This window comes from Leucoraja erinacea, chromosome 1 (genome assembly GCF_028641065.1).
Source record: "Leucoraja erinacea ecotype New England chromosome 1, Leri_hhj_1, whole genome shotgun sequence".
Lineage (NCBI taxonomy): Eukaryota > Metazoa > Chordata > Chondrichthyes > Rajiformes > Rajidae > Leucoraja > Leucoraja erinaceus.
Window position 1 is genome coordinate 3,319,034 of NC_073377.1, and position 22,236 is coordinate 3,341,269.

Sequence of the window (22,236 nt, forward strand, 5' to 3'; positions counted from 1 at the left end):
TGGAGAAGGTTCGTAGTGATTCCTTCCAACAAGATTTTATGTAACTAATAATATTGCTGTAAGTCTATAAGGCTCTTAGGAACCTTGACATACTGGTGTAGATGCGTGATCACACGCAACCCAAGGTCCATGGGATATGCAACATCTAATTTGGTCTTGTGTCCCTGTCTAATCTGCTTGATTAATCATAAACAAAACATGTTATTATAGCCCGCAGATATGATCATCCTATCCACTGTTGCAATGACCGGACCCATAGCGCTGTACTCAGTGCCATGGCGTAATCACTAGTACATGAGTATGACCATCGACGGGGATGTTGCTGGTGCCCATCGGTGAAGTGACGTAGTACAATGTTAACAACCCATATCTATGCGTCCCTAAGTCTGGGAGGTTTTAAGCTGACGATACCTTCATTCTCTGGATATCAGAGGGTGAGACCGGACAGAGTGGTTTATGTACTCATCAGCCAAATGATTAGGAGGTACTTAAGGCACAGTAATGAAATAGTAACTTAATGTTATAATCGCATAAAACTGAATTTTAATGTGTCAGTCATCCGTGCCGAGTTAAACATAAGGAAGCATAAACAATGCTTCCCATCTCCTATGCAGATAGCTGCTATTTGGTGCTATCCCTGCAACCTGTAGTGAGCACTCTTAACGTTTGACAACCCAAGCCACAGAAACGATCTCTCAGAGTCTGTAAGTCTATGAATTGATTATGTCATGCAGAGGATGGTTTCAATATCACAACTGAACCAGCATCTTTTTATCTGGAATTAGCCATGTAAGGTTTTATGTTCATTCTTCGCCTCAGCAGGAGCCATAGGTGTATAACCCAGGTAGGCACTATGAAAACCCGGAAGTGGGAATCTTGCTGAATTTTGCAAGACCCGTCTATTGAGGCCAAATGGAGGAAGACATAAAAGAACATTCCTTCCTAGTGTAGCGAGAATGCACCCTTCGCCACTGTATGCCTCGTTCACTGTATGTTTGAAACTGGATGCAAACAACTCAATAGTTAGTGTTCTATCAATCCACATTGTCATTAAATACTTTGTGATCACACATTCATTCTGTGTTGTCATTGATTTTGCATAATAATACACCAGTGCTAAATGTGGTTTGGTAAAACTATCACCGGATACTTTGATTTGATTGTACCTTTGTGATTAACATATACCACCACCAAAGTGGTACTTGTGCATGCCGTATATGCATATCCACACACCCTTTAATGCACAGAATACACCTGGTGTCCATTGGCAGTTGATACCATGACTGAACACTTGATAACTCATGCTAATCCCATCTGCCTCCGTAACTAGAGATGGTATTAGTAAATTACCCATCTTTGGGCAATAGCATCAGTTTGGAAATGACTGAAGATTTACGGATAAGAGGTTTTAGTGGAGCAAAGCTGTCCATCATTGTAACTTTGATTGTTTCAGCTAAAAATAGCAGAGGTCTAATTTTTTGTCTCAGAGCTGATCCCAGACCAATAAATGGATGATTGTATCCCAACAATCAATAGTTTCAGTTTGTATCAACTTAATTTAAATTTAACTGGGCGGGTGAGAACCAATTCCTCAAATATAGCTATGTGGCTGATAAGGCTAATTTAGTAAAATACAGTATGTTCAATATCCTCCAGATTGGCCATGCTACTTATTTGTTAGCTCAGTGCAGCCGAAGCACCGATAGTAGTGATTTGGTAAATAATCTGGAAACTGGAGTTAGCCCATTTTGCAACGATACTGAGTGTATCATTGCCTCATCCAGTTAAATTTCAAATATCTTCAACCCTGTGAGCAGAAATGATCACATGGAAGTTATTCAGAAAAGTTATTCAGATACTGCACATGCGGGTTGAGGCTGTTGACAATGATCAGTCCACATCCCATTCTTGTGAGCCTTGTCTTGAAAGACAACTCCAACCATACCTGTGTGCAGTATAAACTAATCTAGTGTTATCCCAAACCAGTGTAAATATTCAAACCGGTTTAATATTACCAACTTGTATCCGTGACAGGAGACATCATCGATGTGGTTCCATACCTTTCTCCGAATGGGAAGACTTATGCAACCCGACCCAGGAGCTGCCTCAAACATGTGTGCATGATTTTACATCTGCTCCTGGGAGGTAGAGGAGCTCGAGTACGAGGTTGGCGCATCTTCCAGGAAGGCCATTCTGGGCTGTGGCCTAAAAAAGACCTTTGTCCTGGTTGTACAGCCTTCAGGCTTTCACCAGCTTCAGTTCATCGTGGTTTGCTGGTGGGTGCGTAGGGGTGCTGCCGTCGAAGATGTGAGCAGATGTGGGTGGGTGTCCCGACTTAGCCCCAAACTTTTAGCAGGACCTCTAAGTAGAGGTTCCTGCAAGAAGATTTAACCTGAAAGCTTTTAAAAAAATTACCTCAGGGCTGTTGCTGGCAGGAGAATCACGTTCACCCTGCCAGTCGTCATGCAATGCGATAGATGCTATGACACGCATACGTACTGGGCGGGGTCTTCACGTAGTCACTCACGTGACTCCGAAGTAAAATTCCTTTTGCATGTGTACACACGCGGGCAACGCCATGTTTCGGCGCCATTTCCACGCTCGAAGTACTGGAGCAGTTCGCGTGAAACGCCGTCCCTGTCCTCTCCTCACCCGGTCATCTTTGTGTCCTGTGGCCGCCTCCTGCAGCCGACCATTAAGGCGCTGGAGGTATTACCCTCCTACCAGCCCTTGCTCCTCATGTCCGACGTCTCCAGCGGCTCACTCCCAATCCTGCTGACCGATGAGCATTCGGGTCCTCTGGGCAGGCACCTCGAACTCCCAGGATTGTGGTCGACCCCCAAACTCAATCTTGTATCTCTCAGTCTTGCTTGCAGCAGTAACAAAGCAAAACTTGCCCAATCATGCTTGATGCAGTGAATTACATCTTGGGTGGGCGGCGCGACTCACGTCGCAGCGGCCTCTGTAGTCCGTCTGTCGTTTTTTATTTTCTGTCTCGGTTAAATGTAGTTTAAAGTGTTTTTTTTTAAACTGGGTATGTGTGTGGGGGGGCGTGGGGTGGGGGTGGGGGTGGGGTTGGGGAAACTTTTAAAATCTTTCTCCTGCACGGAGAACCCGACCTTTTGTCTGTCGGGTCTCCGTTGTCATTGGGGCCTAGCACCGTGCAGCGGCACTCCAGCAGGAACGACCTGGGGCTCCAGTTGCGGAGCTGCAGACCTACTCACCATCGTGGAGCTGGCCCAGTTTGGAGCATGAGGAGCTGTGGTGGCGCGCTGCTGCGACCCGACCCCAGAGATTCGGAGGTTCCAACCGCAGGTCTGGTGGACAGTAACACCGGGAGCCCGCGGGTCCCTGCTGGGAGACAGCTTTTCGGGGCTACCGCAACGGCGACTTCTCCCGCCCGAGTTGCGGGGTTGAAAATTACCTGGAGCGGGGCCTTACATCACCCGGCGTGGCTTTAACGGCCGTGGGACTTGCTAGCGCCCGCCGAGGGCTCCAACACCAAGACCCGGAGGGCGGCCTTGCATCACCCGGCGCGGTTTTAATGGCCGCGGGACACTTACCATCGCCTGCCGGGGGCTTTGACTCTGGCATCGGGAGGAGAATGAGGAGTGCAGGGGAGAGATAAGACTTTGCCTTCCATCACAGTGAGGAGGAGATTCACTGTGATGGATGTTTGTGTAAATTGTGTTGTGTCTTGGTTCTTCTACTTGTTTGTATGACTGCAGAAATCAAATTCCGTTTGAACCTCAATGAGGTTCAAATGACAACAAATAAATTGTATCAATTTAATTGTATCATTGTATTGTATAATGAGCAATGTTCTGCAGGCACATGAGACGACTCTTTGGCACAGGGATGCTCTGACAGTTGACCCGTTTCAGGATTAGGAAGTGGTGCCAGTCAGGAAATGGAATATCGGATAATGCAGTGAAATCCTCAGTTGGCTTGAGAGCTTTGGAAAGTGTCAGTCACTGCCAGTTCATCGTCGGTACACGGTGATGATGGCAGCGAAGAGGAGGCAAGGAAGAGCATTGTGTTAAAAAGTTAAATGTGACCTTTGATTTTCAAGTTGGCATGTACAAGGAACTATTTTGACAACTTCTTCAAAGCTCACAGGAGCGGATGACGGTAAAGCGATTAGTTTGCTGCCCCGACTTTTTATTAATGCTGTAAAAGTTTGACACTTAACTATTGGATGTCAAAGTCATTCAAAATATGTACATTTGCTGCTTTATGACTCCATTAATGCCAGATGTGGGGTTTATGGCGATGGTTATGCAGGTGCTTAATGGCTTTTATTGCAGCACTGCCAATATCATCCGACACAGCTACAGATGGTTCAGTCTACACCCTAAAGCGGCCATGGATACAGCATCTTCAGAGATGTACCTGGCCCTCATGTTCTGTTATCTTTGCCCTTCTCCTCAAGGTGTAGTTAGCTGATAGGCACAAAAAGCTGGAGTAACTCAGCGGGACAGGCAGCTTCTCTGGAGAGAAGGAATGGGTGATGTTTCGGGTCGAGACCCCTCTTCCTGAAACATCACCCATTCCTTTTCTCCAGAGATGCTGCCTGTCCCGCTGAGTTACTCTAGCTCTTTTGAGTCCATCTTTGGTTTAAACCAGCACCTGCAGTTCCTCCCTACACGTAAAGTTGAGTTTAGGTTAGTTTGACGTACCAAGATACTGTGAAAAGCTTTGGTAAGTCATAGAGTCATCGAGTGATACAGTGTGGTAACAGACCCTTCGACGCAACTTGCCCACACCGGCCAACATATCGCAGCTACACTAGTCCCACTTGCCCGCATTTGCCCCAGATACCCCCAAACCTGTCCTATTCATGTACCTGTCTGCTTCTTAAATGCCGTGATAGTCCCAGCCTTAATAACCTCCTCAGGCTGCTTGTTCCATACACCCACCACTCTTTGCGTGATAAAGTTACCCCAATGATGCAATATGATAGAACTTTATTTATCCCAGGAGGGAAATTGATCAGCCAACAGTCAAAACACAAAATACATGAAACATGAAACTAAAGTGTCGAGTGCAAAAGATTGGGGATGTGCAAAGATTGGGGAGAGTGGGGGGGGGGGGGGGGGGGGGACGGACAAGGAGAGGAGGGTCAGTCTATCCTATGACAGAAGGGGGAAGAGTTGTACAGTTTGATAGCCACAGGGAAGAAGGATCTCCTGTGGCGTTCTGTGCTGCATCTTGGTGGAACCTGTCTGTTGCTGAAGATGCTCCTCAGGTTGACCAGTGTGTCATGGAGGAGGTGAGCTGATTGTCCAGGATGCGCCTCAGTTTGAGGAACATCCTCCCCTCCAAGACCACCTCCCATGAATCCAACTCCGCCCCCAGAATGGAGCAAGTCTTCCTGATGAGTTTGTTGATCCTATTGGCATCCGCAGCCTTCACCCTGCTGCCCCAGCACATGGCAGTGAAGAAGATGGCACCGGCTACCACCGATTGGTAGAACATCTGCAGCATCTTACTGCAGATGTTGAAGGAGTGGAGCCTTCTCAAAAAGTACAGCCGGCTCTGTCCCTTCTTGTACAGGGCTCAGCGTTCCTAGACCAGTCTAGTTTATTGTCCAGGTACACGCCAAGGTATTTGTACTCCCTGGTAAACTGCACATCCACACCATTGATGGAGACAGGGAACAGGGGTATTCCTCTCCTTCTAAAGTCCACCATTAACTCCTCAGATTCTTATTAAATATTTTCCCCTTCAACTCAAACTATGTCCTTTGGAAGTGCCCTTTCCAGTTTGACAACAACTTTCATATAACACAGTGCCCAGAACTGAACACAATACTCTAAATGTGGCCTCACCAATGTCTTACAGAACTGCAACATGACCTCCCAACTTCTATACTGAATATAGACACAACATGCTGGAGTAACTCAGCGGGACAGGCAGCATCTCTGGATAGATGGAATGGGTGATGCTTTGGGTCGAGACCCGTCTTCAGACTGAGCGTCAGGCGAGAGCGATTACAGAGATAAGGAAGTGGAAGATATCAAAGAAGAGGATGATCAAAGAAAATGTAGAATAGACCATTGTTACCTAGGAGAGGATGACATCAAAGCAAACATAGATAAAATGTAATTAGGGGGATAGTAAGACTGGTGGGAGAACTGGGAAGGTGGAGGGATGGAGAGAGACGGAATGCAAGAGTTACTTGAAGTTAGAGAAGTCAATGTTCATACCGCTGGGGTGTAAGCTGCCCAATCAAAATATGAGGTGTTGTTCCTACAATTTGCTAGGTTTCACTCTGACAACGGAGGGGGCCAAGGACAGAAAGGTCAGTGTGAGAATGGCATGGGGAGTTAAAGTGTTTAGCAACCAGGAGATCAGGCAGGTTTAGGCAGACTGAGCGGAGGTGTTCAGCGAAACGATTGCTGAGCCCATGCTTGATCTCACCGATATATAGGAGTCCACACCCGGAACAGTGGATACAGTAAATGAGGTTGGAGAAGATGCAAGTGAGCCTGTGCCTCACGTAAAAAGACTTGCGGGGTCCTTCGATGGAGTCGAGGGAGGAGGTATATGGACAGGTACACAAAAATGCTGGAGAAACTCAGTGGGTGCAGCAGCATCTATGGAGCGAAGGAAATAGGCAACATTTCGGGCCAAAACCCTTCTTCAGATTGATGGGTAGTGGCGGGGAGAAGAAAGGAAAAAGGAGGAGGAGGAGCCCGAAGGCTGGGGGATGGGAGGAGACAGCCCGGGGGCTGAGGAAGATGAGGAGACAGCAAGGGCTAACAAAATTGGGAGAATTCAATGTTCATGCCCGCAGGATGTAATGTGCCAAAAGCCTTTTTGCCCACTATGCGTATCTAACTGTGATTCTACTTTCAAGGAGCCATGCGCCTGCACTCCTCGATCCCTCTGCTCGACATTACCCAGAGACCTACCATTCACTGTGTAGATCCTGCCCTTGTTAGACATATAACCATATAACCATATAACAATTACAGCACGGAAACAGGCCATCTCGACCCTTCTAGTCCGTGCCGAACACGTATTCTCCCCTAGTCCCATATACCTGCGCTCAGACCATAACCCTCAGTTCCTTTCCCGTCCATATAACTATCCAATTTATTTTTAAATGATAAAAACGAGCCTGCCTCCACCACCTTTACTGGAAGCTCATTCCACACAGCAACCACTCTCTGAGTAAAGAAGTTCCCCCTCATGTTACCCCCTAAATTTCTGTCCCTTAATTCTCAAGTCATGTCCTCTTGTTTGAATCTTCCCTACTCTCAGTGGGAAAAGTTTGTACACATCAACTCTGTCTATCCCTCTCACCATTTTAAAGACCTCTATCGTCCCCCCTGAACCTTCTGCGCTCCAAAGAATATAGCCCTAACTTGTTCAACCTTTCTCTGTAACTTAATTGCTGAAACCCAAGCAACATTCTAGTAAATCTCCTCTGTACTCTCTCTATTTTGTTGACATCCTTCCTATAATTAGGCGACCAAAATTGTACACCATACTCCAGAATTGGCCTCACCAATGCCTTGTACAATTTTAACATTACATCCCAACTTTTATACTCAATGCTCTGATTTATAAAGGCCAGCACACCAAAAGTTTTCTTTACCACCCTAATCTACATGAGATTCCACTTTCAGGGAACTGTGCACAGTTATTCCCAGATCCCTCTGTTCACCTACATTCTTCAATTCCCTACCATTTACCATGTACGTCCTATTTTGATTTGTCCTGCCAAGATGTAGCACCTCACACTTATCAGCATTAAACTCCATCTGTCATCTTTCAGCCCACTCTTCCAACTGGCATAAATCTCTCTGTAGACTTTGAAAATCTACTTCATTATCGACAACCCCACCTATCTTAGTATCATATAACCATATAACCATATAACAATTACAGCACGGAAACAGGCCATCTCGGCCCTACAAGTCCATGCCGAACAAATTTTTTCCCCTTAGTCCCACCTGCCTGCACTCGTACCATAACCCTCCATTCCCTTCTCATCCATATGCCTATCCAATTTATTTTTAAATGATACCAATGAACCTGCCTCCACCACTTCCACTGGGAGCTCATTCCACACCGCCACCACTCTCTGCGTAAAGAAGTTCCCCCTCATATTACCCCTAAACTTCTGTCCCTTAATTCTGAAGTCATGTCCTCTTGTTTGAATCTTCCCTATTCTCAAAGGGAAAAGCTTGTCCACATCAACTCTGTCTATCCCTCTCATCATTTTAAAGACCTCTATCAGGTCCCCCCTTAACCTTCTGCGCTCCAGAGAATAAAGACCTAACTTATTCAACCTATCTCTGTAACTTAGTTGTTGAAACCCAGGCAACATTCTAGTAAATCTCCTCTGTACTCTCTCTATTTTGTTGACATCCTTCCTATAATTTGGCGACCAAAATTGTACCCCATACTCCAGATTTGGTCTCACCAATGCCTTGTACAATTTTAACATTACATCCCAGCTTCTATACTCAATGCTCTGATTTATAAAGGCTAGCATACCAAAAGCTTTCTTTACCACCCTATCTATATGAGATTCCACCTTCAAGGAACTATGCACGGTTATACCCAGACCCCTCTGTTCAACTGTATTCTTCAATTCCCTACCATTTACCATGTACGTCCTATTTTGATTTGTCCTGCCAAGGTGTAGCACCTCACATTTATCAGCATTAAACTCCATCTGCCATCTTTCAGCCCATTTTTCCAAATGGCCTAAATCACTGTGTAGACTTTGGAAATCCTCTTCATTATCCACAACACCCCCTATCTTGGTATCATCTGCATACTTACTAATCCAATTTACCACACCTTCATCCAGATCATTGATGTACATGACAAACAACAAAGGACCCAACACAGATCCCTGAGGCACCCCACTAGTCACCTGCCTCCAACCCGATAAACAGCCATCCACCATTACCCTCTGGCTTCTCCCATTCAGCCACTGTTGAATCCGTCTTGCTATTCCTGCATTTATACCCAACAGTTGAACCTTCTTAACCAACCTTCCATGAGGAACCTTGTCAAAGGCCTTACTAAAGTCCATATAGACAACATCCACTGCTTTACCCTCGTCAATTTCCCTAGTAACCTCTTCAAAAAATTCAAGAAGATTAGTCAAACATGACCTTCCAGGCACAAATCCATGTTGACTGTTCCTAATCAGACCCTGTTTATCTAGATGCTTATATATATTGTCTCTAAGTATCTTTTCCATTAATTTGCCCACCACTGAAGTCAAACTAACAGGTCTATAATTGCTAGGTTTACTCTTAGAACCCTTTTTAAACAATGGAACAACATGCGCAGTACGCCAATCCTCGGGGACTATTCCCGTTTCTAATGACATTTGAAATATTTCTGTCATAGCCCCGGCTATTTCTACACTAACTTCCCTCAATGTCCTAGGGAATATCTTGTCAGGACCTGGAGACTTATCCACTTTTATATTTTTCAAAAGTGTCCGTACTTCTTTTACTTTGAACCTCATAGTATCCATAGCTACTCTACTAGTTTCCCTTACCTCACATAATTCAATATCCTTCTCCTTGGTGAATACCGAAGAAAAAAAATTGTTCAATATCCCCCCATCTCTTTTGGCTCTGCAGATAGCTGTCCACTCTGTCTCTCCAATGGACCAATTTTATCCCTCGTTATCCTTTTGCTATTAATATAGCTGTAGAAACCCTTTGGATTTACTTTCACCTTACTTGCCAAAGCAACCTCATATCTTCTTTTAGCTTTTCTAATTTCTTTCTTAAGATTCTTTTTACATTCCTTATACTCCTCAAGCACCTCATTTACTTCATGCTGCCTATAATTATTGTAGATCTCCCTCTTTTTCCGAACAAGATGTCCAATTTCCCTTGAAAACCGGGGCTCTTTCCAATTTTTACTGTTTCCTTTCAACCGAACAGGAACATAAAGATTCTGTACTCTTAAAATTTCCCCTTTAAATGTCCTCCATTTCTCTTCTACATCTTTCCCATAAAACAAAATGTCCCAGTTCACTCCTTTTAAATCATCTCGCATCGAATCAAAGTTAGCCTTTCTCCAATCAAAAATCTCAACCCTAGGTCCAGTTCTGACCCTCTCCATAATTATCTTGAAACTAATGGTATTGTGATCACTGGACCCGAAGTGCTCCCCAACGCATACCTCCGCCACCTGTCCCATCTCATTTCCTAACAGGAGGTCCAGCACTGCCCCTCCTCTAGTAGGTACCTCTATGTATTGCTGCAAAAAACTATCCTGCACACATTTTACAAACTCCAACCCATCCAGCCCATTTACAGAATGTGTTTCCCAGTCTATGTGTGGAAAGTTGAAATCTCCCACAATCACTACCTTGTGCTTACTACTAATATCTGCTATCTCCTTACATATTTGCTCTTCCAATTCTCGTCCCCCGTTTGGCGGTCTATAATACACCCCTATAAGAGTTGCTACACCTTTCCCACTTCTCAATTCCACCCAAATAGCCTCCCTAGATGAGCCCTCCAATCTATCCTGCCAAAGCACTGCTGTAATATCTTCCCTGACTAGCAATGCAACACCTCCACCTCTTGCCCCTCCAATTCTATCACACCTGAAGCAGCGAAATCCTGGAATATTTAGTTTCCAATCACAGCCCTCCTGCAACCACGTTTCACTGATCGCCACAACATCATACTTCCAGGTGTCTATCCAGACTCTAAGCTCATCAACCTTTCTTACAATGCTCCTAGCATTAAAATATGCACATTTAAGAAAACCCCCGTCTCTTATTCTCTGTTTATTTCCTTTTTTTTCTTTCTTTTTCTCCTCTTGTGTCCGAGTGCTTCCCATTTCTGCTTCCTGCCTCCCATTCTGTCTACTACCTTTCGCTATTTGAGTCCCTCGCCCCAACCATTCTAGTTTAAAGTCTCCCCAGCTGCCTTTGCAAATTTCCCCGCTAGGATATTGGTCCCCCTCGGGTTCAAGTGCAACCCATCCTTTCTGTACAGGTCCCACCTTCCCCAAAAGAAGTCCCAATGATCCAGGAACTTGAATCCCTGCCCTCTGCACCAGTCTTTCAGCCACGCATTTATCCTCCACCTCGCTCCATTCCTACTCTCACTGTCGCGTGGCACAGGCAGTAATCCTGATATGGTTACCTTTTTGGTCCTTTTTCTTAACTCTCCTCCCAACTCCCTAAATCCTCCCTTCAGGACCTCTTCCCTTTTTTTTCCTATGTCATTGGTACCTATATGTACCACGACCTCAGGCTCCTCTCCCTCTGATTTAAGGATATCTTGGATGCGTTGAGACACGTCCGAGACCTTGGCACCAGGGAGGCAGACCACCATCCTGGTCTCCCGACTGCGTCCACAGAATCGCCTATCCGACCCCCTAACAATAGAGTCCCCAATGCATACTTACTAATCCAATTTACCACACCATCATCCAGATCATTGATGTACATGACAAACAACAGGGGACTCAACACAGATCCCTGTGGCACCCCACTAGTCACTGGCCTCCAACCTGACAAACAACCATCCACCATTACTCTCTGGCATCTCCCATTCAGCCACTGTTGAATCCATCTTGCTACTCCACCATTAATACCCAACCATTGAACCTTCTTAACCAACCTTCCATGAGGAACCTTGTCAAAGGCCTTACTGAAGTCCATATATACAACATCCACTGCTTTACCCCTCATCAATTTCCCGAGTAACCTCTTCAAAAAATTCAAGAAGATTAGTCAAACATGACCTTCCAGGCACTAATCCATGTTGACTGTTCCTAATCAGACCCTGTTTATCCAGATGCTTATATATATTATCTCTAATTATCCTTTCCATTAATTTGCACACCACTGACGTCAAACTAACAGGTCTAGAATTGCTAGGTTTACTCTTAGACCCCTTTTTAAACAATGTAACAACATGCGCAGTATGCCAATCCTCCGGTACTATTCCCATTTCTAATGACATTTGAAATATTTCTGTCATAGCCCCTGCTATTTCTACACTAACTTCCCTCAATGTCCTAGGGAATATCCTGTCTGGACCTGGAGTGTCAGTACTTCCTCTTCTTTGAATCTCATAGTTTCCATAGCTACTCTACTTGTTTCCCTTACCTCACATCATTCTCCTTGGTGAATACAGAAGAAAATAAATTGTTCAATATCTCCCCCATCTCTTTTGGCTCTGCAGATAGCTGTCCACTCTGACTCTCTAATGGACCAATTGTATCCCTTGTTATCCTTTTGCTATTAATATAGCTGTAGAAACCCTTTGGATTTACTTCCCAAAATGCAACAACTTTGTAGCAAAAACAGGGAGGCAGATTATTATCTGAATGGTGACAAGTTGGGAACAGGGGAGTTCAATGGAATCTGGAGGTCCTTGTTCATCAGTCACTGAAATTAAGCAGTTCGTTGTTCAAGAAGGAACTGCAGATGCTGGAAGATCGAAGGTACACAAAATTGCTGGAGAAACTCAGCGGGTGCAGCAGCATCTATGGAGCGAAGGAAATAGGCGACGTTTCGGGCCGAAACCCTTCTTCAGCCCCAAGCCATTCTACAGACCCAAGCCATTAGGAAGCATTCGCTGCAGGGAAGGATTGGACAGACTGGGCTTGTTTTCTTTGTGACACCAGGGGTTGTGGGGAGCCCTGATAGAAATGTACAGAATTATGAGAGGCATTGTTAGGGTGGTCATTTGGAACCTTTGTACCCCATTTAGGGTGGACATTTGGAAAAATCAAATAGTGGAGGACATAGTTTTAGGGCAAGAAGTTAAAGGAGATGTGTGGGGCAAGCCTTTTGCATAAAGGGTGGTGAGTGCTTACAACACATTGCCAGGGTGGTGGTGGAGGCAGAGATGATAATGAGAATTTATGAGAATTTTGAATAGGCATATGGATATGTAATCCATATAGTTGGAGTATGCTGAGCAAATCCGGGCCCCATATCTGAGGAAGGATGTGTTGGCGCTGGAGGAGGTTTACAAGAATGATTCCAGGAATGAGTGGGTTAGCATATGATGAACGTTTAACCGCAATTAGAAGGTTGAGGGGGGACCTCATTGAAATTTACAGATTAATGAAAAGCATAGATAGAGTGGATGTGGAGAGGATGTTTCCACTCGTGTGAGAGACTAGGAGCAGAGGTCAAAGCCTCGGGATTAAAGGAGGCTCGTTTAGAAAAGAGATGTGGGGGAACTTCTTTAGTCAGAGGGTAGTTCATCTGTGGAACTCATTGCCACAGAGGGCTGTGGAGGCCAAGTCAATGGATATTTTGAAGGCAGAGATAGACACATTTTTGATTAGAATGGGTGTTATGGGGAGAAGGCAGGAAAATGGGATTAGAAGGCAGAGATCAGCCATGATTGAATGGCGAAGTGGACTCGATGGTCCAAATGTCCTAATTCTACTCCTATAACTTGTGAACTTGTGACATGGATTAAGCCAATAACAAAACAAAATAATTTAAACAGTGGATAGACACAAAAAGCTGGAGTAACTCAGCGGGACAGACAGCAACTCTGGAGAGAAGGAATGGGTGACGTTTCGGGTCAAGGCCTTTCTTCACACAGAGTAATCCAAACAGTGGATAAGGCAGTGTTACTCCTGGCTGCTAGATTCTCTCCTACACCGCAACCCTTCCTCCTGTTGAGTGTCAACAAACAAGCCTTTCATCGCTGGGACTTAATTAGGATGGTGTTTTGGCAGCTGCTTCTCCGGGCTATGAGTCTGTTTTTGTTTTAATTGGGCTCAGTGGCTTGGCTTTCCTTTGGAACCGCTCCCCACTCCCCCAGCTCATTATGACGCTGCCTTTGTTGTGACCACCTTTGCTGCATTGCTGTTTATTCCCTGCTCCTCTGTGACAAAAGGCAGCCCTCAGATCAGCCTCTCCCGTCCTGTAAGTGCAATTCACTAGGTCACTGCCTTTGTTCAGCAGCGTTTATTCGCAGCCAGTCGTTCGAGGCACGTATTCTCCCGGATTTTGTGCACAAAGTATAATGGGCCTTGTTACGCCATAATTGCACTTTAGGATCTAAGTGGTGCAGCGGCAGAGCTGCTGACTTACAGCGCCAGAGTCCCCCGTTCCATCCTGACTATGGGTGCTGTCTGTCCGGAGTTTGCACGTTCTCCCCGTGAACGCGTGGGTTTTCTCTGGGTGCTCCGATTTCCTCCGACGCTCCAAAGATGTGCAGGTTTCCAGGTTAGACGCAAAATGCTGGAGTAGCTCAACCGGTCAGGCAACACCACTGGAGAAATGGAATATGTGACGTTTTGGGTCGAGGCCCCAAGTCCTCAGACTGAGGGTCAGGGGAGAGAGAGAAATCAGAGCTGGCACCAACGGCTGAAGAGCCTCCAATGGTCCGTTGTTGACCGTGGAGGAGGTGATAGCAAGAGGAGATGAACATTGGGACTAGCAGGACAGCTCGGGTGGGGGAGGGATGGAGAGAGAGGGAATGCAAGGGTTATGAAATTAAGAGAAATCAATACTCATACCGCTGGGTGTAAGCTGCCCAAGCAAAATCTGAGTTGCTGTTCCTCCAATTTGTGTGTGGCCTCACTCTGACAGTGGAAGAGGTCTAGGATAGAAATGTCTGTATGGGAATAGGAAGGGAAGTTAAAATGTTTGGCAACCGGCAGATTCTAGTTGAATTGGCTTCTGTGTAAATTGTAAACTGTCCCTAGTATGCAGGATACTGCTAGTGTATGAGGCGATCGCTGGTTGGCCTGAACTCAGTGTACCGAAAGACCTGTTTCCACGCTGGGTCTCTAAAGTTTAGCTTAGTTTGCAGAGTGGAAACAGGCCCTTCGGCCCACCAAGTATTTGCCAACCCGCGATCCCCGCACATTAACACTATCCTACTCTTGGGACAATTTTTACATACTGTATATACCAAGCCAATTAACCTAAAAACCTGTATGTCTTGGGAATGGGTTGTGGGAGGAAACCGGAGATCTCATAGAAAACCCATGCAGGTCACGGGGACAACTGTAGCGACACCTAGTGGTGGGGCTGGGAAGTCAGAACCCTCGTCATTGGTCGGCACAGTCACGTGACCGCAGGGTTCGTTTCGTGGGCTTTTAGTTATCAGCGTTCGTTCCTCCCAGCGACAGGAGCTGTGTTGTTAAGCTCGACTAGGCACGTGTAGTTACGGGATTCTGTTTGCTTTTTACGAATTAAAAACTATTCCACTTAACCTGCCTGGTCTCGCTTCAGTGGTGACACCGTCGATCTAGACGTTTTTCAGGTCTGAATATGCAAGCCCCCGATAACCTAGCCGCCAACCCCGGCCATCAAAATGTGGCTTCCCTTAAACGGCCCGTTTTCTGGGTGGTTCAGCCTCATGCGTGGTTTCAGCACATCGAGGCCCAGTTTGCGATCCGCCAGATGGTTGCGGGTTCCACTCGGTCTGGCTGCCTGATTCGGATTGATGCTTGTTTCCTTTCCTCTGGTTCTGGGGGTGGGGGGGGGGGTTCCTGTAGCGACACCTAGTGGTGGGGCTGGGAGGTCAGAACCCTTGTATTGGTCAGCACGGTCACGTGACCGCGGGGGTTCATTTCGCGGGCTTTTAGTTACCAGCGCTCCTCCCAGCTACTGGAGCTGTGCTGTTAAGCTAGACTAGGCACGTGTAGTTATGGGTTTCTGTTTGTTTTTTAAGAATTAATAACTATTTCACTCAACCTGCCTGGTCTTGCTTCACAACGTACAACCTCCATACAGACAAGCAAGCATAGCCATGAACAAATCCGTGTCTCTGGTGCTTTAAGCTCTACAAGGTAGCAACTCTACCGCTGCGCCACCGTGCCACCCTGCACCAGCGTTCCGCCCTAAATGCTACATTTAAAGTCTAATGCCCTTGTCCCACTTAGGAAACCTGAATGCAAACCTGAACGCAAACCTGAACGGAAACCTCTGGAGACTTTGTGCCCCAGCCAAGGTTTCCGTGAGGTTCCTGGATGTTGCAGGTGGTTGCCGGAGGTTGCAGGTAGTGGAAGCAGGTAGGGAGACTGACAAAAACCTCCGGGAACCTCACGGAAACCTTGGGTGGGGCGCAAAGTCTCCAGAGGTTTCTGTTCAGGAACCCTAAATGAGACAGGGGCATAAGATCTAAAATCCCAGAGGATTTTTCCAAACCACTCCTCTTTCACATGGCTTGTTTGGAGCTGTGCTTTATGTTGTGGCCTGGAATGCCTTAAAGAATAAAAACCTTCGTCACCAAATCACACCAATTGAAAGTGGAGGCGAGAGATGGCAGCCCTGCGTCGTGACTTACTGAAGCTGTGAAGAGCACTGCAAATAACAACAGATTGGTTTGCCATGTTCCCAAGGCAACCGCCAGTCAATCTCAGTCATTGGCAAGAAGATTGGAGAGAGTCAATCAGAAAGTAACAATCATCGAGTGAATTACAGAATTTGCAGGTGTCCATAATGGGGGACTATTCAGCCATCATGACAATATTAGCCAGGTGTTTTGGCACATGGGCCTTCATCAGTCAGAGTTTGCAAGAATGATCCCAGGAATGTCTGTCTTTTCGTCTTTTTTGTTATTTTTAGTGTGTATTAAAAACTTTGTGTTAATGTTCTCTGGTTTGTTTTATATGGGGGAATGAGGGGGGTGGGAGGGGTCGGGGGAAACTCTTTTTCAATCTCTTACCTTGCCAGAGATGCGATTGTTTTCTGGATCGTATCTCTGGTTGCTCTGCGGCCTAACACCATGGATCTGGCCGCCTTGCTCGAGATTAACTTTGAGCCCCACCGCTAGCTCGTGGATTCAATATCGGAGCATGTGATCCCTGGCCTGGGATCGACGTTCTAACCGCGGCTTGCGGATTTCAACATCGAGGAGCTCGCAGTCGTGGGTAGAGACCGATGTCGGGAAGCTCCAAAGTCACAGGAGGTTCGACCAACCCCAACCCGGGGTCCGATTGCCGGGAGCTGAGATTCCCCCCCCGATGCGGGAGCTTGATCGCCCCAAAGTAGTGGGCCCAACCGCTGGCTATGGGAGACAAGATCGTCCCTCAATGGAAGGCTCGAGGCCCCTGACTGCCGGAGAACAAAGAAGGGAAGAGATTGAACTTTTTTGCCTTCCATCACAGTGAGGAATGTGGAGGAGTCACTGTGGTGGGCGTTTATGTTAAAATGTATGTTGTGTGTTTTGTTGCCTTTTATTAGTATGACTGTATGGCAAATCAAATTCCTCGTATGTTGCAAAACATAATTGGCTATTAAAATATGATTATGATTATGACTAGCAGGAGAGTCTAGGACTAGAGGTCATAGCCTCAGAATTAAAGGATGTTCTTTTAGGAAGTACATGAGGAAAATTTTATTTCTTTATTTCTCTTATGGTCTCATGATCTTATGATCTAACCAAAGTTACCCCTCAGATTCCTATTAAATCATTTCCTCTTCATCTTAAACATCTGTCCTCTGGTCCTTGATTCACCTACTCCGGGCAAGAGACTGTGTATCTACCCGATCTATTCCTCTCATAATTTTGTACATCTCTATAAGATCACCCCTCATTCTCCTGCGCTCCAAGGAATAGAGTCCCAGACTGCTCAACCACTCCCGATAGCTCAGACCCTCAAGTCCTGGCAACAACCCCGTACATCTTCTCTGTACCCATTCCAGCTTGGATCGCGTAGGCCAACGCAGACTGAGCTCCTCAAGGTTTTCACCATTTTATCGAATGCCTCACTGAAATCCACCTCCCTACCCTCATCAATCACCTTTGCCACCTCTTGGCAATGGATTCAGATTTTAAATCAGGTTAAGTTGAAGCGGGCAGAATCCTTCAGGTTATTTGAAGACCGGGTGGATGTTGTAACTGGAACGGGCAGATGAAAAATGTGCAGGAGAGACGTGCCAATTTGTAATGAAAGAGAAATCCTGTCTGTTCTGGCCACTGATGCTGACTGACCTGCTTTTGTTTCATTTTAAAGAGGGAGCAGTCTACGGTGATTTATGGTTGCATGTCACAAGTCCTTTATGGATAAGGAAGCTATAGCAACCTGCAATTGAAAAAAAACCCATGTTATTTTTAGTACCTCTGCCATAGTGACGTGGCGCTGTGGCACAGTGGTAGTGCTGCTGCCTCACTGCTTCAGGGTCCTGGGTTCAATCCTGACCTCGGGTCTGGCCAGTGCAGACTTTATTCTGACTCGAACAGTGAAAAGCCCGGATCGAGTGGATGTGGAGAGGACGTTTCCACTGGTGGGAGAGTCTAGGACCAGAGGCCATAGCCTAGGAATTAAAGGACATTTCTTTAGGAAGGAGATTAGGAGCAATTTCTTTAGTTGTGAATCTGTGGAATTCTTTGCCATAGAAGGCGGAGGAGGCCAAGTCAGTAAGGCAGAGATAGATAGATTCTTGATTAGTACGGGTGTCAGGGGTTATGGGGAGGAGGCAGGAGAATGGGGTTAGGAGGGAGAGATAGATCAGCCAAGGTTGAATGGCGGAGTGGACTTGATGGGCCGAATGGCTTAATCCTCATCCTATCACTTATGAAGTTATGAACCTATGAACCCAGGACTCTGGTGCTGTAAGGCAGAAGCTCTACCCTTGCGCCACTGTGCCGCACTGTGTTCAGTGGCAGGTCTGGGTGAGTAGGGCCCGGAGCTACTGGTGCATTGATGGTTACCTGAAGTACCTGTGGCAGGGAATGCTGTGCGGTGAAAGACTGCAACCGAGGAGATGAATGCTGACATTATCAGACAGATGGTATCACACAGAGCATCATTCACATCGCACTTTGTGGTGCCATCAAACACTGGAAAACGCAACTATATCACGGTATCACATTGACAATATAGTGCATGTTTGAGTGGCAGTATCTACCAGATTAAAGATTCAAGGCCCAAGGTGTTTATTTATCAAATGTACCAGCTATAAATCGGGACAACAAAATTCTCACTTGCCATGACTTTGCAGGCACTGTGATGCAGCTGGTAGCGTTGTGGAGGAAGGAACGGCAGATGCTGGTTTACAGAGAGAATAGACACAAAATGCTGGAGTAACTCAGCTGGGACAGGCAGCATTGCTGGAGAAAAGAATAGATGCCGTTTCGGGATGTTTCAGACTGAAGAAAGGTCTCGAATATGGGAGCAAAGAGGTCATTCTGCATTTGTACAGAGCCCTAGTGAGACCACACCTGGAGTATTGTGTGCAGTTTTGGTCCCCTAATATGAGGAAGGATATTGTTGCTATTGAGGGAGTGCAGCGTAGGTTTACAAGGTTAATTCCCGGGATGGTGGGACTGTCATATGCTGAGAGAATGGGGCTGCTAGGCTTGTACACGCTGGAGTTTTGAAGGATGAGAGGCGATCTCGTTGAAACATATAAGATTGTTAAGGGCTTGGACATGCTAGAGGCAGGAAACATGTTCCCGATGTTGGGGGAGTCCAGAACTAGGGGCCACAGTTTAAGAATAAGGAGTAAGCCATTTAGAACCGAGATGAGGAAACACTTTTTCTCACAGAGAGTGGGGAGTGTGGAATTCTCTGCCTCAGGGCGGTGGATGCAGGTTCCCTGGATGCTTTCAAGAGAGAACTAGATAGGGCTCTTAAAAATAGTGGAGTCAGGGGATATGGGGAGAAGGCAGGAACGGGGTACTGATTGGGGATGACCAGCCATGATCACATTGAATGGCGGTGCTGGCTCGAAGGGTCGAATGGCCTACTCCTATTGTCTAATGTCTATTGTCGACCCAAAATGTCACCCTTTCCTTCTCACCAGAAATGCTGCCTGTCCCGCTGAGTTACTCCAACATTTTGTGTCTATCTCCTCTTCCCTTCCATCGTTATTCCTTCCTCTGGCTTCACTGTACGCACTTTATCTATCCTTACCTCGCGTCTTTTGTCTTTGCATCTCTGGTTTTGTCGAACCATCTGCTTGTCAAAAAGCCCCATCACCTGCATCTCTGGAGAAAATAAATAGGTGAAGTTTTGGGTCGAGACCCTTCAACAGAATAAAGAATAGGTAATCTGATGAAGGGTCGCGACCCAAAACGTCACATGTTCCTATTCTTCAGAGGATGCTGCCTGGCGCGCTGGTTATTCCAACATTTTGTGTCTATCTTCAGCTGGTGGAGTTGCTGCTTCATGGCGCCAAAGACCTGGGTTCCGCCCTGACCTCAGGTGCTGTCTATGTGGAGTTTGCAAGTTCTCCCTGTGACCTTACCTCCCTGTATATATTCTTTGGGTGTTCCGGTTTCCTCCCACATCCCAAAGACGTGCTGGTTTGAAAGTCGATTGGCCTCAGTAAATTGTACCCTGTTATGTGGGGAGTGGATGAGAAAATGGGGTAACATTGGCCGAGTGCGAACGGCTGATCGATGCTCGGGTGGAGGTGCTTGTTTCCATGCTGTATCTGTTAATGATTCAATGAGATTAGTGAAAGTGTAATAGAAAAAGGCTCTGAGAGAAATCGATGCTGACAAGTGCATTTAGTGTCATAGAGTCAGAGGGTCATATCGTGTGGAAGCAGGCCCTTCGACCAAGATGCCCCATCTACACTTATCCCACCTGCCTGCATTTAGCTAATATCCTCCTAAACCTTGTATATTATCCATGTACATGTCCAAAATGTTTTGTACATCTTGTGATATTACCAACCTCATCCAGCATCTTGGTCCATATACTTACCACCCTTTTTGCCATAAGGTTGCCCTTCAGGACGCTATTAAATCTTTGCCCCTTCACCTTAAACTTATGTTGTCTGGTTCTTGGTTTAATCTGGATAAGAGACTGTCTATGCAATACACCTCTATAAGATCATCCCTCAATTTCCTGCGCTCCAAGGAATAAAGTCCTAGCCTGCTTGACCTCTCATGCACTCGAGTTCTGGCAACATCCTGGTAAATCTTCTCTGCATCCTTTCCAGCTAGACAACAGGTAAGTACAGTGAAAAGCTTTTGCTGAGGGCGAACCAGTCAGCAGAAAGACAACACATGATTAATATCGATCTATCCACAGTGTACAGATACATGATTAGGGAATAATGTTCAGTGCAAGGTAAAGCCAGCAAAGTCCGATCAAAGATAGTCCGAGGGTCACAAATGTGGTAGATAGTAGTTCAGGACAGTTCTCTAGTTGTGCTAGGATGATTCAGTTGTCTGATAACAGCTGGGAAGAAACTGTTCCTGAATCTGGAGGTGAGCGTTTTCACACTTCTGTACCTTTTGCCCGATGGGAGAGGGGAGAAGAGGGAGTGGCCAGGGTGCGACTCATCCTTGATTAAGATAAATAATTTCAGTGTGCAGTGCATACAGAAATAAAGAGCCAGTGAACCATTGAACCATAGACTGGGCAACATTTGGCAATCTCACAGCAAGACCACAAACACCCCTGTTGTTACATTGGCCACAACGGAGGGTCTTACTCATGGCTTGACCTATGCTGATCGACCCATTACTACTAATGTGAGCACTCTAGGTCTCAGACATGATTCAGTAATGGTCCGGGCAACTATCTGGTTTGTACCTCATGTAGCAACAGCACTGAGCAGCACTCTCTTTAATCTGGTTCGTCTTCATGCCACAGAACTGTGCTTCATCATCCATGCTGTGTGCATTTAGCTGATTGAAATCCTGCCTATTCCTCTTCAGGGTCCTTAAATCCTAGTTCTTGTCAACCTGTTCTCTGAGAACAGATATTATTTTTGTTTATGATTTTCATAGGGTTTGCAGCCTTTATTTATCATTTACAGGTGGCATGGTACAGTCGCTGCCTCACAGCGCCAGAGACTTGGGTTTGATCCTGACTACGGGAGCTTGTCTGTACAGTATTTGTCCGTTCTCCCGTGACCCGAGTAGGTTTTCTCCGAGATCCTCAGTTTCTTCCCACACTCCAAAGACGTACAGATTTGTAGATTAAATGACTTGGTATAAAAAATTGTAAATTATTCATTGTGTAGGATGGTGTTAATAGAAACATAGAAACATAGAAATTAGGTGCAGGAGTAGGCCATTCGGCCCTTCGAGCCTGCGCCGCCATTCAATATGATCATGGCTGATCATCCAACTCAGTATCCTGTACCTGCCTTCTCTCCATACCCCCTGATCCCCTTAGCCACAAGGGCCACATCTAACTCCCTCTTAAATATAGCCAATGAACTGGCCTCAACTACCGTCTGTGGCAGAGAGTTCCAGAGATTCACCACTCTCTGTGTGAAAAAAGTTCTTCTCATCTCGGTTTTAAAGGATATCCCCCTTATCCTTAAACTGTGACCCC